This window comes from Lagenorhynchus albirostris, chromosome 2 (assembly GCF_949774975.1).
Source record: "Lagenorhynchus albirostris chromosome 2, mLagAlb1.1, whole genome shotgun sequence".
NCBI lineage: Eukaryota > Metazoa > Chordata > Mammalia > Artiodactyla > Delphinidae > Lagenorhynchus > Lagenorhynchus albirostris.
The window spans coordinates 173,139,213-173,150,956 of record NC_083096.1 but is presented as its reverse complement, the minus strand read 5'-3'; the positions used below and the strand labels follow the sequence as shown (position 1 = coordinate 173,150,956).

Sequence of the window (11,744 nt, the reverse complement as noted above, 5' to 3'; positions counted from 1 at the left end):
AGGGCTCGAACCCATGTCCCCTGCATTGGCAGGTGGATTCTTAACCGCTGCGCCACCAGGGAAGCCCCATCAGCCTGGTTTTGATTCTCACTTCTGCCTTTTGTCAGCTGTGTGTCCTGAGGCAAGTGTCTCTACCTCCCTGTGTTTCAGTTCAGTTTCTCAGTTTGTTCTTGAACCGATTAAGAGAGTTGTCGTGTGCAGAGTTCTCAGAGCAGTGCCTGGCACCCAGTAAAGCATCGGATAAATGTTAGTTGACGTGTGGAGCTTGGGAGGCAGTCGTGCTGGGGTGATTGGACCCAGAAGGCCTTGTTCGAATCCCGCCTCTGCCTCTGACTAATTATGACTAATTGGCAAGCTGACTCAGGCTCCGAGTTCGGGTTTCTCATCTGTGATGCCCCGTAGGATTGCTGGGAGGAGCGCGGAGTCTGGTGGTTCCTTCTCTGCACTGGGCTTATTACTGAAGTCTGAAAACTTGGGTCTTAACCGGTAGAGTGAAATCTCCACCTGGTGAGCATGCTGTGGACGGTCACCTCCACAGCCCGCAGACTCTGGGGGTCGGTCTCATGTCTGTAGGGCCACCTCTCTTGGTCCCAGCCCCCCCTTCACATGCCCTCACTGGTTTCTGGTGTCCTTTGGAATGGATCATCATGTGACGGGGGCACGGGGTCTTCAGAGCAGGGTGCTATGGGGGGAGGGTCGCACTAGTCTGTAGGGGCACATGGAAGGGACTCTTCTTCCCCAGCCAGTCTGGGTCTGGGTGCCCTGGAGAGACCGGGACTTCAGACACCTGTCCCGGCCTCAGCACCCCCCTACCTCTCCCGCATCACGTCCCTGCTTGGTTTGAATGCTCAGGGCTGAGTGATTTGGGCATGCCTGATGCCCCAGAAGATTTGGGTCACAAGCAGGTAAATATTAAATCCAGAAAGCTAGCTCCGAATGGAAACCTGTTTGGGCTGGCTGCCTGGGGGACTGCCAGGTTCTGAGCCTCCCGCCCAGCTGATGGCTAGGATAGGCAAGCACCCTCCAGGGGAAGAAAGGGCACCTGCTCCATTCCACGTGACTGCATTTACTTGCCGTTACTGTCCAGTGGTCAGGGGCTGCTGCGTCTGCTTTACAGTGAGGAGGAAACCAAGGCACAGAGAGGGCAGGAGGTCTGCTTAGGTTTACATAGCGAATGGGGGGACCTGGGGTTGGACCCGGGAGGGTCTCTCAGCAAAGCCCGTGCTCTTCTGGCCCTGGGCCCCCAGTGGTCTCCTTGCTGCTGCTAGGGCTGTGCCAGGATGCTGTGGGGGTCACAGGTGCTGAGGTTTGCTCTCCGGCTCCTCTGAGCCTGGGCCTCAGATCCCCTTTTTTGCAAAGTGGGGACAGTCTTGTTTGGGGTCCCTGGCAGGCAGGACCGGGCCCAGGACACCTGAGTGCAGTGATGCTGGGCGCAGGATCCCAGGGAGCGCTTCCTGTTTGCAATGTACAAAGCTCTCCTGGGGCCTGGGCAGGGCTTCGGGAGTAACCACCTGGCCAGTCAAATAAGCCTTCTCTTTTTTTTTTTTTTATGTTGGGGGTAGGAGTTTATTAATTAATTAATTTATTTTTGCTGTGTTGGGTCTTTGTTTCTGTGTGAGGGCTTTCTCTAGTTGTGGCAAGCGGGGGCCACTCTTTATCGCGGTGCGCAGGCCTCTCACTATCGCGGCCTCTCTCGTTGCGGAGCACAGGCTCCAGACGTGCACAGGCTCCAGACGCGCACAGGCTCAGTAGTTGTGGCTCATGGGCCTAGTTGCTCCGCGGCATGTGGGATCCTCCCGGACCAGGGCTCGAACCCGTGTCCCCTGCATTAGCAGGCAGATTCTCAACCACTGCACCACCGGGGAAGCCCCAAATAAGCCTTCTCTTGAATACCATGCATGACAGGGCCCAGCCACAGTTCCCATCCTCTGGGAGCCGATACACAAGCCAGAATGAGAACATAGGTTTGGGGCTTCAGGACCTGGGTTTGCATTCCAGGTCTTATTAGCTTTGTGATCTCGGGCAGGTGCCTTCGTCTGGCTTAGCCTTGTCAGCTCGCTCTGAAAGACAGGAATTCTAATTTACTTCACCAGGCCATGGCGAAGAGGAAGTGAGATGGTGTTCTCAGAGCTCCTGGTAGAAAGTAGGTGTTCAGTCAGTTGACTGCCCTCCTCAGGCTCTCGGGGGGTAGTCTTCTAAGGCTGAAAGTGACCAGCAGGTCTGAAAGGCGAGTGAAGACTGCTTCCCAGTGCTGCCAGCAGTCTAGGAGTAGCATGGGCTGGTGCTGCAGGCAGCTGAGGACGGGGCAGGACGGGGCGTCCGCTCCATAACAGGATGGGTGGGATGTGGGGTAAGCTTAGCTGGGGAGAGCGGGGGGTGTTGGCTTTTACCTGGTCTCCCCACCCCCAGCCCTATAGGCAGTGGCAGCCCCAGACCCTTGGCTGTTTTCACAAGACTGAAAATCAGAAGCCTGGGAGAGGAAGTGACTTGTCGAGCGTTGGTGGGAGTTGGTGGCAGAGGCAGCCCGAGGTCCACCGGTCCCGTTGCTGCTCCATCAGCCGCCTGGGGTGGGCCCCTGGGGCGGTTGGCCTCCCTCACCTCTCCGGCCTGCCCTGAAGCCAGCTATGAATAGAATATTCTGGGCTACATGACTCACAGGCTGGCCCTTCCTCCACCAGGGCGCTTTGGGTTTTCCTTTCTTTACTTTTCCCTAATAAGGTCTCATGTGGCTGGCTTTCACCTCTCCTTTCTTTGGGCCTGGAGGAGTGGTGACTTTTGCCCCAGGAAGCCTGTCCTGGGAGGGCTCCTGTTAGGCTGCTGGACTGCACGTACTCAAACCTGGGTAAGTTTAAAGGGAGGCCGGGCAGAGGCATTGGAGCCGCGCAGACCTGGGTCCGGAGCTTGCTGCCCGCTCTCTAGCTGTGTGACCCCGGGCAAGTCCCTTTGCCTTTCTGAGCCTCAGCTTTCGGACTCAGTTCAATCCAACCCACATTTATTGAACCCCTGCTAGCTGCCAGGTATGGCGTTAGGCAGTTCCGGTGGAGCAGCAAGCGGACTCAGCCGCTGTCCTCCGGGAGCCTCGAGACTGAGTGCGGAGTCACGTGGGGACCGGGCTTTCCAGCCCGAACCACATGCGAAACCCCACACCTGGCTCCCGGTTTTACTAGAAACTCAGAGATCATAGTGAGCCTTAGTTTGATTCCCAGCTAGCTGGAGCTGTAGTTGGGATTTCATGTCAATTACTGTCACTTCGATTTCACGCTTGTTAGCAGGAAAGTGCAGAACCTACTTCTGGAGGAATGGCCTTGATTTTCCACACACGTTGGTGATGTGAGTTCATGTCCCAGGTGGTGAGCTGAGGCTGCCGTGTTCCCACATGTGCCCCAACCTTGGCAAGGAGGAAATGCAACCCAGCTGATGTTCCAGGGTAGTCCACCGCCTGGCGTGTAGTGGGTACTCAGGAAGTGTTTGTTGAACCAATGAGAGGGACAGTGGCAGCCTGGAACACATCCTAGTGAGGGTGTGATTGACTCGGGGAAGGAGGGCCAGCTTATGGGTGTCCCGTGCAGGAGGGAGGAGGCCTGTCCTGAGAAACTTCACAGAATGAAACGAGGGCAGGTTTAGACTTTTCTAATGTGGGACGATGAGTCTTCTGCCAAAGGAGGAATTCAAACATGAGAATATGATGTGGGACAGTGGCTCAGGCTTGGGTAGAGGTGAGGCGTTTATGGAATAGCCACTCTGTGGCTGGTATAGCGCTGGGCTCAGTGAGCTCCATCAGGGCAGGGAGGCTTTTTCTTTTTTTGTTCACTGATGTATCCCAGGCACCTAGAACAGTACTTGGCTCACAGGGGTGCTTAATAAACGTGAATTGATTGACTGAATGCATGAATGAGTATATTACTTAATTGGGTCTCAGGGGTGTTATTACACCCAGTGTGCAGATGAGTAAACTGAGGCTTATGGAGGTCAAGTCACATGTATGCTGGGTTGTGGGGCCAGGATTTGGAGTCAGGGCTGTCTGATTGCAAAGTTTGTGCTCTGACCCACCCATCTGTTGGGATCCTCAAGAAGGAATTCTTGCCCTGGCTGACAGGTTGGATTTCAGCCTCTCAGAGATCCCTCTCTTCTGAGAGTGGCTGATTGTGGGAAAATACAACATGCTTGACTCCGAACTAATGGCAGGGCCAATGCTGCGAATCACAGTGGATCACCCAGCCTGCTCTGATCAGCAGGCGCCCTTTCAAAGAGAGGGGTTAGGAGGGGATCGATGCTGCCCGCCCTAAGGGGGTCCCGCCGGGCTTGGCCTGACGTTGTGGTCCCCTCAGCCACAGCAGAGGGGAGGGCGCCGGCTCAGGCGGTGGCTGGCACACTGCCAGCACAGTGGGACCTGAATCTCAGGCCGACCCTGCCCAGGTGCGTGCTCCGGGGGAGTGGCTGGACTGGTGAGGGTGAATCCCTGGCGTTCACGGGAACCTGTGCCTACCCTCAGCCCCCAGGTGGTTCTGGACAAGGATGCCCAGCGAGACTTGACATGTTTGCATTCAGCTGCTCCAGGAGGGGGCCACTTATTGAGGCTCTGCTGGGGACATCGTAGCTAGAACACTTGCCCAGGGCCACCGGGCCGGAGCACTTTGTCTGCTGGTCCCCCACGTTCTCCTGATGTGCTGTTGCTTAGGGTCCCTGTCCCACCAGCTCCCCATGGCCCAGCGGACTGGTGGCCGGCTAGTGGCTGAGGTGCAGAGGTGTGAATACCGTAGGGGTTCAAGGCACAGCCCTGCAGCTAGATGGCCTGGGATCCAATCCCAGTTCCCCCTTGTATTGACCGTGTGACCTTGAGCAATTTTCTTACCCTCTCTGTGCCTCTGTTTCCTAATCTGTAAAATGGGGGTGATAATAGTTCCTCTCTGAAAAGGTTGTTGTAAAGATTAAAGTAACTATAAGAGTAAAGGACTTGGAATTGCTCCGGGCCCTAAGTTAGCGGTTAATACACGTGAGGTGTTGTGATGCTGATTTTGGCATTCACTCCTTGGTGGCAACTCCAGGAGCGAGTGTCTGCCTTTTTTCTGCGCCCCCGTGTCTGGGCCCTGGATTCCACCCACTCAGTGCCACTTTTGTGGATGAGTACCTGGGCCGGGTTGCTGGGGAGAGACTAGCCAGGGCAGCGCAGGGGCCCCTGACTCCCACTGGAAACCCCCTTTCTACCGTCCTCCCTCCCTCTCTCCTGCTCCCTTGTCCCAGGCCTTGCAGAGATGAACTATTCATGCTTTTGTTTACTGTTTCAAGGAGCAGTAACTGACATCCTCCCACCCCAGGTTCAGGGCCACTCCCGGGAGTTCCCCTAGACCTCCAGGTCTCCCCCGCAGAAGCACCGCCTGCTCTTGACTGTTGGAGCCCATTCAGTTCACCTTCCCCTGCTGGACCGTGAGCTCCGAGCTCGGGGCGGTGGGGGGCGGAGGTGGTCAGAGGGGAGTGGGGCATCGGCCCTGGCCCAGGAGAGCTCAGGTCTGGTTGTTTATTTGTGAACTCAGAGATGGCGGCTAGGTGCCAGGAACAGGTGCTGGGTGCTGAGGAGGGAGAGGCGTGAGGCGTGGTCCTTGCTTTGAAGAGGCTGCAGCCTGCCCTCTCTCCCTCCCTCCTGCCCTCCCTCCCCACTTCCTGTATTCCAGATGCCACGCCAGGTGGTGGAGGCACACGGAAAAGTAGGTCGTGGTCTCTGCCCCCAGTCTCTGCCCCGAGATCCACAAAAACAAGTAACCAGAGCATAATTCAGTTTCTTTAGAGACTTGGAACCTGGTATTTCCTGCCATGGAAACCGGTGGCGATGACTTTGGTCTCTGTGTCCCTGTGACTAATAACAGTAACACTACCCCGCATTAACAGGCCAGTGTCTGCCCTAGATCCCCAGAGGACTTGACCAGATGCCCCGAGACCAGGAGTTTTCGACCTCAGCACTGTCGACACTTGAGCTGGATAGTTCTCTGCTGTGGAGGCCGGGCTCTGCACTGTAGGACGTGCAGAGCATCCCTGGCCTCTACCCCTTACATGCCACTAGCTTCCCCCTCCCTCCCCGTTGTGACAACCCAAACGTCTCCAGACATCGCCAAATGTCCCTGGGTGGCAAAGTCACTCCCGTTGAGAACCACTGCCTTAGACGGATCAGTGAAACTGTAATTGCATACATCAAGATGGAATGGAAAATTTGAAATCCAGTACTGCCACCCTCCAAAAAAAACAAAAGAGGAAAAAAGCGCCCACAACATCCCGTATTCCTTGGGTTTGGCATAAAATGCGAACATCCGTTGGGAGGTGGGAGAGCCCTTGGAGGCCTGAGCAGTTGTGTGCCTTGGCCCAGGCCAACCGGAGGCAGAGCCTCTGGCAAAAGAACAGGGCCATCGCCAGGCCTTGTGTCCCCTTGCTCTGTGTGGTTACAATGTAGGGCAGGTCATCCAACAGCCATAGGGTGTACATACGACCATCTTCAGTTCTGGGCGAGTTGAGTCGGAATGTTCGACTGGCTGCCTCAGTCTCAATTAAGCCCTGGTGTCCCCCCACCCCATAGTGCCTGTCCTGGTTTGTACAGATGTATGGACTTGTGTCATTTTTTAGCATCTGCATCCCTGTGGGGTTGTGGATTTCAAGGGGGCAGGATCCAAACCCCCAGAACCTTGCATGGTACCTGGCATCCAGTAGTGCTCAATCAATTTTTGTGGAATGATTAAGAGATATTGTTGGGTGGATCCAGAAAAGTAGGTCGGCTTTCCCGCCCTCCCCTCGAACGCTGTTAGGTTCCCAGGAGGAGGGAGTGGGACCTGGAGAGCTCAGTTCTAACGTACATGGCACATATGTGGAAGACGTGACCTTCCTCACTCGCTTCCTGGTTTGCATCCTAATGGGAAAGGAGATGGTGTCTCCGTCCTCTGACCAAGACCCTGGCCACAGGACAGACCCCGGATGAACCTGGCAAAGGCTCAGCCTTGGCAGGAAACGCACAGGTGCGCGCGTGTGTCCCCCTGCCGTCATCTAGCATTTTGGAGCACCTGTTGGCTGCAAGCAGGGAGGAGAGCACCAGATCCTGCCTTCCCAGGCCTGTCTCTTTCCACAGGTCACTTGAGGATGCTTCTGATGCAGTGTCAAGTGACAGCCGTGGGCAGGCGGGGTGGGGGTGGGGGGTCACTGTAAGTTTGCTGCCTGGAGGCGGGGTTGCTGTCCCTGACTTTAGCAGAATACATCTGAGTTCATTTGAAGCATCCTGACATTTGCAACTCTCCCCAGGGCTGATTCTCCAGCCAGGGTGCTTTACATAAGGGGTACATCTGCAGCCAGCTGCGAGGCCCAGCCTCCCCTTGACCACGTGAATTCAGGCAATTGGAATGTCTCCCTGGCACGACGCACTGAGCTTTGGTCATCACTGTATTTCACACCAACTAAGGGAACTCAGCATCACTGTCATTTTTGGGGTCCTCTCCTTTCCTTCTTGCCTGGAATCTTGACTTTAAAAGGAGCAGGAAGTGTGTGGAGGCTTTGGGGAGCTGAGTGTTGGCTTCAGGGCCAGGCCAAGCTGGTGGCTGTCCCAGAGCACATCAGTGGGCACCCCTGGCCCTCAGTGGGGGACACTGCATGGTCAGAAGCTGCAGGAGGGCTTTCACTGACCCAGAAAGACTCTGGAGGCCAGTGATGGGGAGGGCCCTGGGACTGCTCAGCTCCACCTGGGACACCACCCCTTCTTGTAGGCCAGGGCTGCTGTCCAGTTAGAAGGAGGTGGTCATTCATTCATTCAACAAACATTTATCGAGCACCTCCTGTGTTCCAGGCTCTCAGCGAGGTATTTTATGTGAATTATCCTCATTTAATCCTTATAACAACTCTCTGCAGTGGGGATTTTTAGAGTTTTCCTACAGAAGAGGGAACCAGGGATCAGAACAGTGAAATAATGTCTTTGTGTCACGGTGAGGAAATGGAGAGCCAGAACCCAACCAGGTTTGATTGCAGACTCACTCTCCTAAAAATCATGCCTGGGGCATGATGGTGGCAGAAAGGGGTGCCCAAGGGATACCCTGCAGGACCAGAGACTGCCTCAGGATGGGGGCACCCTGAGTGCAACGGGTCCCCCATTTTCCACCGGGCGGCAGGATGCAGGCAGAGGTGGGCTCACAGCCCGTGGGACCCAGTGCGGTTTCTGTGAGAAGGGAGGGTAGGGATTCTCTGTAGGACCAGGCTGTGGGTGCCAGTCCCTCAAGAGTCCAAGTACAGGGCTGGTGTCGAGAGCATCAGTTAAGCTTTTGCCAAAACTGATGATGAAAGAGGACCGGTGTTTGGGACCGGTTCCCCATGGGGGCCATAGTCCAGGATTTGACTCCATCCCAGGACAGCAGGATTCAGGGCAAATTTATTTCATGGTTGAAACCCCGCTCCCCCCAACACCTCCAGCCCAGTCTCCTCTGCCCCCTTCCCAGAGCCCCAGGCAGCATCTTGTCAGAGGTGTGGTATTCATTGCAAGGGAGTGGGTGGATCCATTGGTCTGTTGAGGGAGAGGCACCCTGCTACAGCGAAAAGACGTGGCCAGACCTCTCCACCTGCAGCTTAATCATGGATCTGCCTCTGATGAGCTTCTTGAACATGGACAGATCTCTCTATCTCTCTGAGCCTCAGTTTCCTCCTCTGTAACATGGGGCTGATCCTCTCCACTCGTGTGTGCTCCGCCCCTTTGGGGGCTGGTGGGAGGACAGGTGTTTCCGTCTCTCCCTGGCAGGTGCGGCGGACAGGGAGCTGCTGGAATGACACTCACATCTTCCCTGGGGGAGGGCCGCACATTGTGAAGGGGGTGGCTTGAAGCTTAAGTGCTGGCCTTTGGGGCTGAGGCCTCTGCGTCCCCTGGGGCTCCTTGCGGGGCTTGTGTTTCGGGAGACCTCAGGTGCTGTCCAGCCAGCTTGCCCTGCCTTGCTTGGGTGGGCTGAGCTATTTTTAGCTCCGAGTTTTGCAAAGGTTATTTCTTCCTGCCTGGAGCTCTCTGTGGGACAAAGTGGACCACCCCCTCTCAGAGGGAGGCAGAGCTTGGGCCAGAAGAAGAGACTGGAGCCAGACTGGACCCTTGTGGGCTTTGACAGGGAGGCTTCCTCTGCTCTCGGTGGCCTGCCAGCCGGGGGCTCCCGTGATCCTTCCCGGGAAAGCCGGGTGTATGCCAGGGGCCCTCACCTGCCTGCCAGAGCGGCCGAGGGCGGCAGCCACCGGGGCTTCGGCGTCCTGTCTGCTCTCCTGACCACATGCTTCTGACTCACCAGAGCAAGAATGCGGTCTTTTTGGGAGCGAGTCCTTCCTCGTACCCGCCCCACCCCTCTCCTGATCACACCCCGGCACGGGCCCCAGGCCTCTTCCCAGACTGGTTTTGGGGGAACCGCCTCTTGCGCAGCTTGGCACTGACTCTGTTTGTGCAGCTCTCCTGGGAGGAGCTGTCCTGGCGGAGGCTGGTTTCGGGCAGGAGGAGGCGCGGCCCCAAGAGCGGGTGCCCCGCAGGCCTCGGCCGCCTTCTCCCCTCCTCTGATTGTCGTGGCGCAGCTGGTGTGGACCAGCATCCCTTCCTTCATTCAGCAAGTGTGTGTTGAGGTCTGGTGTGTGCCGGGCACCATTCCAGGGCTGTGGATGGAGCGATGAGCATAAACGATAATGTCCACATTCTGGTAGGAGGAAACTGATGTAAACAACTGAAATGTATAGATTCCCGGAGGTGTTAAATACTATGAAGGCGGGGAGGGCAGAGTCAGAGGAAAGAGTGTGGTGGGGATATGTACGTGCGATTTTAAAGCGGGTGGTTGGAGGGGGCCTCTCTGACACAGTGACCTTTGAGCAGAGCCCTGAAGGAGGTGAGGGAGTCATCCATGTGTATATCTGGGGGAAGAGTGTTCCAGGCAGAGGAGACAGCAAGTGCGAAGGCTGCCCTGTGGTAGGGTGTTTGAGGGGCTGCACGGTGGTCATTGTGACTAGGGTAGAAAAGCTGTGGGGAGAGAGGTAGGCTTTGAAGTCAGGGAGTTGGTGGAGGGACCACATCATGTAGGGCCTTGTTGACCAAGGTGAGGACCCTGGTTTCCACTCCGAATGAGGTAGGAAGGCATTTGAGGCTTTGAGCAGAAGAGTAACTTGGCTGCCGTGTTGAGAACAAAGTGTGTGGGGTGGGGGGTAGGGGGGTGAAAGCGGGAAGGGGCTATTTTAATGGTCCCGGGAAGGGATGGTGGTGGTGTGGATCGGGGGGTAGCAGGGGAGGCGGTGCGAAGTGGTCAGATTCTAGACATGTTTGGAGGGTAGAGCCAGCGAGATTTGCTGATGGGTGGCATGTAGGTGTGAGAGAGAGTGGGGAGCCAGGGCTGAGCCTGAGGTGTTTAGCCTGAGCTCCTGGCAGGCTGGAGCTGCTGTCAGGCGAGATGGGACGCCTGGGAGGACTGAGGGTGGCGATCAGGATGTTAAGTTCAATATGCCCTGTGGACCAGTGAGTGGACGTGCCGAGCAGGCATACTTCTGGGCAGAGGTCTGGAGTTCCAGGGAAGGTCAGGCTGGTGGTGTCACCGTAGAGATGGTCTTAAAAACCATGAAATGGGTGAGGTTGCCTGGGGAGGCGCAGATCAAGATGAGGTTGGAGTCCTGAGCCTGGGAGCAGCCCAGCATTTGGAGGTCCTTTGCCTGGGCCATTTCTGCAGCCTGGACCGTCCATCCTTCCCCCACATCCAGCTCCGTGAAATCGCCTGGAGTCAGACCCCTCCATTTCCTGGTCCCACTTCATGCTTCCTGGGTGACTTTGGGCAGGTTGCTTCCCCAGTCTGAACCCCAGCTTCCCTGTTCATGAAAAGGAGGGAACAAAGCCACCTCTTGGGTTTGGTTCTGCCATGAAAATGCTCCACTGCTGGTATGAGTGTTCTAGAGCCGCCCTGGCACTAAATTGCCCGGGCTTTGGATGGGGAAACTGAGGCGCAGAAAGGTGAAGGGGTGGTGCAGATTCCACGCTGTCCTCTTCCAGCTTCCAAGTGTGTGTGCTGTGGAGCCCCATCGAATGGGCCACCCAGGATGTGGCCAAGAATTTGGGACCCTCGGATTGGCAGTTTTTCACCTGGCCCTTCAGCCTGGGGCCTTCCGCCTGGACTGGACCTCTGGGGACAAAGGGGTTAATGTGCCTGGGGGCTGGGAGGCGGAGGAGGAGGGGGAGGGTCTGGGGGCTGTTCTGGTGGCAGCCGCTTCTCCAGGCTGGCTTTGGTTTCCTAGCAACAGCCCCCAGGGGTCCCTTCTGCCCAGAGGCCTCCTCCAGGGTTGGTATGGGAGGGGGCCTGCCCCCAAGCTGTCCTGCCTGGGGATCATTGACCAGGGGCACGCCTAGGGAGAGGGGACACTTACCCCGGGCAGTTACAGAGCCTCCATTGTCTGAGGCTTCAGCCACTGGCCAGCCTCACCCCTGCCCATGGCAGGAAGCCCATTGAGTGGCTTGGCGCCTGGTGTGCAGGGAGAGGAGCTGGCCCTGTGTCCCTCTGGCATGTGGAGGCTCCCACTACGGGCTGTGGAGGGTCTGGGAGGATGCTCTCCCCACTCACCCGTGCCCTCAGCCACCTGGCACCTGGTCCGTGCTGGGATCCCGTGGCTGGGATCCCAGCCCGAAGGTCCCGCCCTGGCTCTCCCAGCTCACGACCCAGGGACCCTGCTCAGCCACTGTGTGGCCTTGGGAACATCCTCAGCCTCTCAGCCTCCTTTCCCTCATCTGTTGTGGG

The 11,744-nt window shown here is 56.9% G+C and overlaps 1 protein-coding gene across 10 annotated transcripts in view; it reads left to right on the top strand.

Moving 5' to 3' along the window:
- ARHGEF10L (Rho guanine nucleotide exchange factor 10 like) overlaps window positions 1-11,744 on the top strand; it is a 161,731-nt gene that overhangs the window by 31,949 nt on the left and 118,038 nt on the right. The window contains exon 1 of one of the 10 annotated variants that reach the window (XM_060141275.1): window positions 9,559-9,677. The exons of the other annotated variants lie outside the window; for them this stretch is intronic. The gene's annotated coding sequence lies outside the window, so the exon portion shown is untranslated. Of the gene's footprint in view, window positions 1-9,558; window positions 9,678-11,744 lie in introns of those variants that run through there. 10 annotated transcript variants of the gene reach the window in all.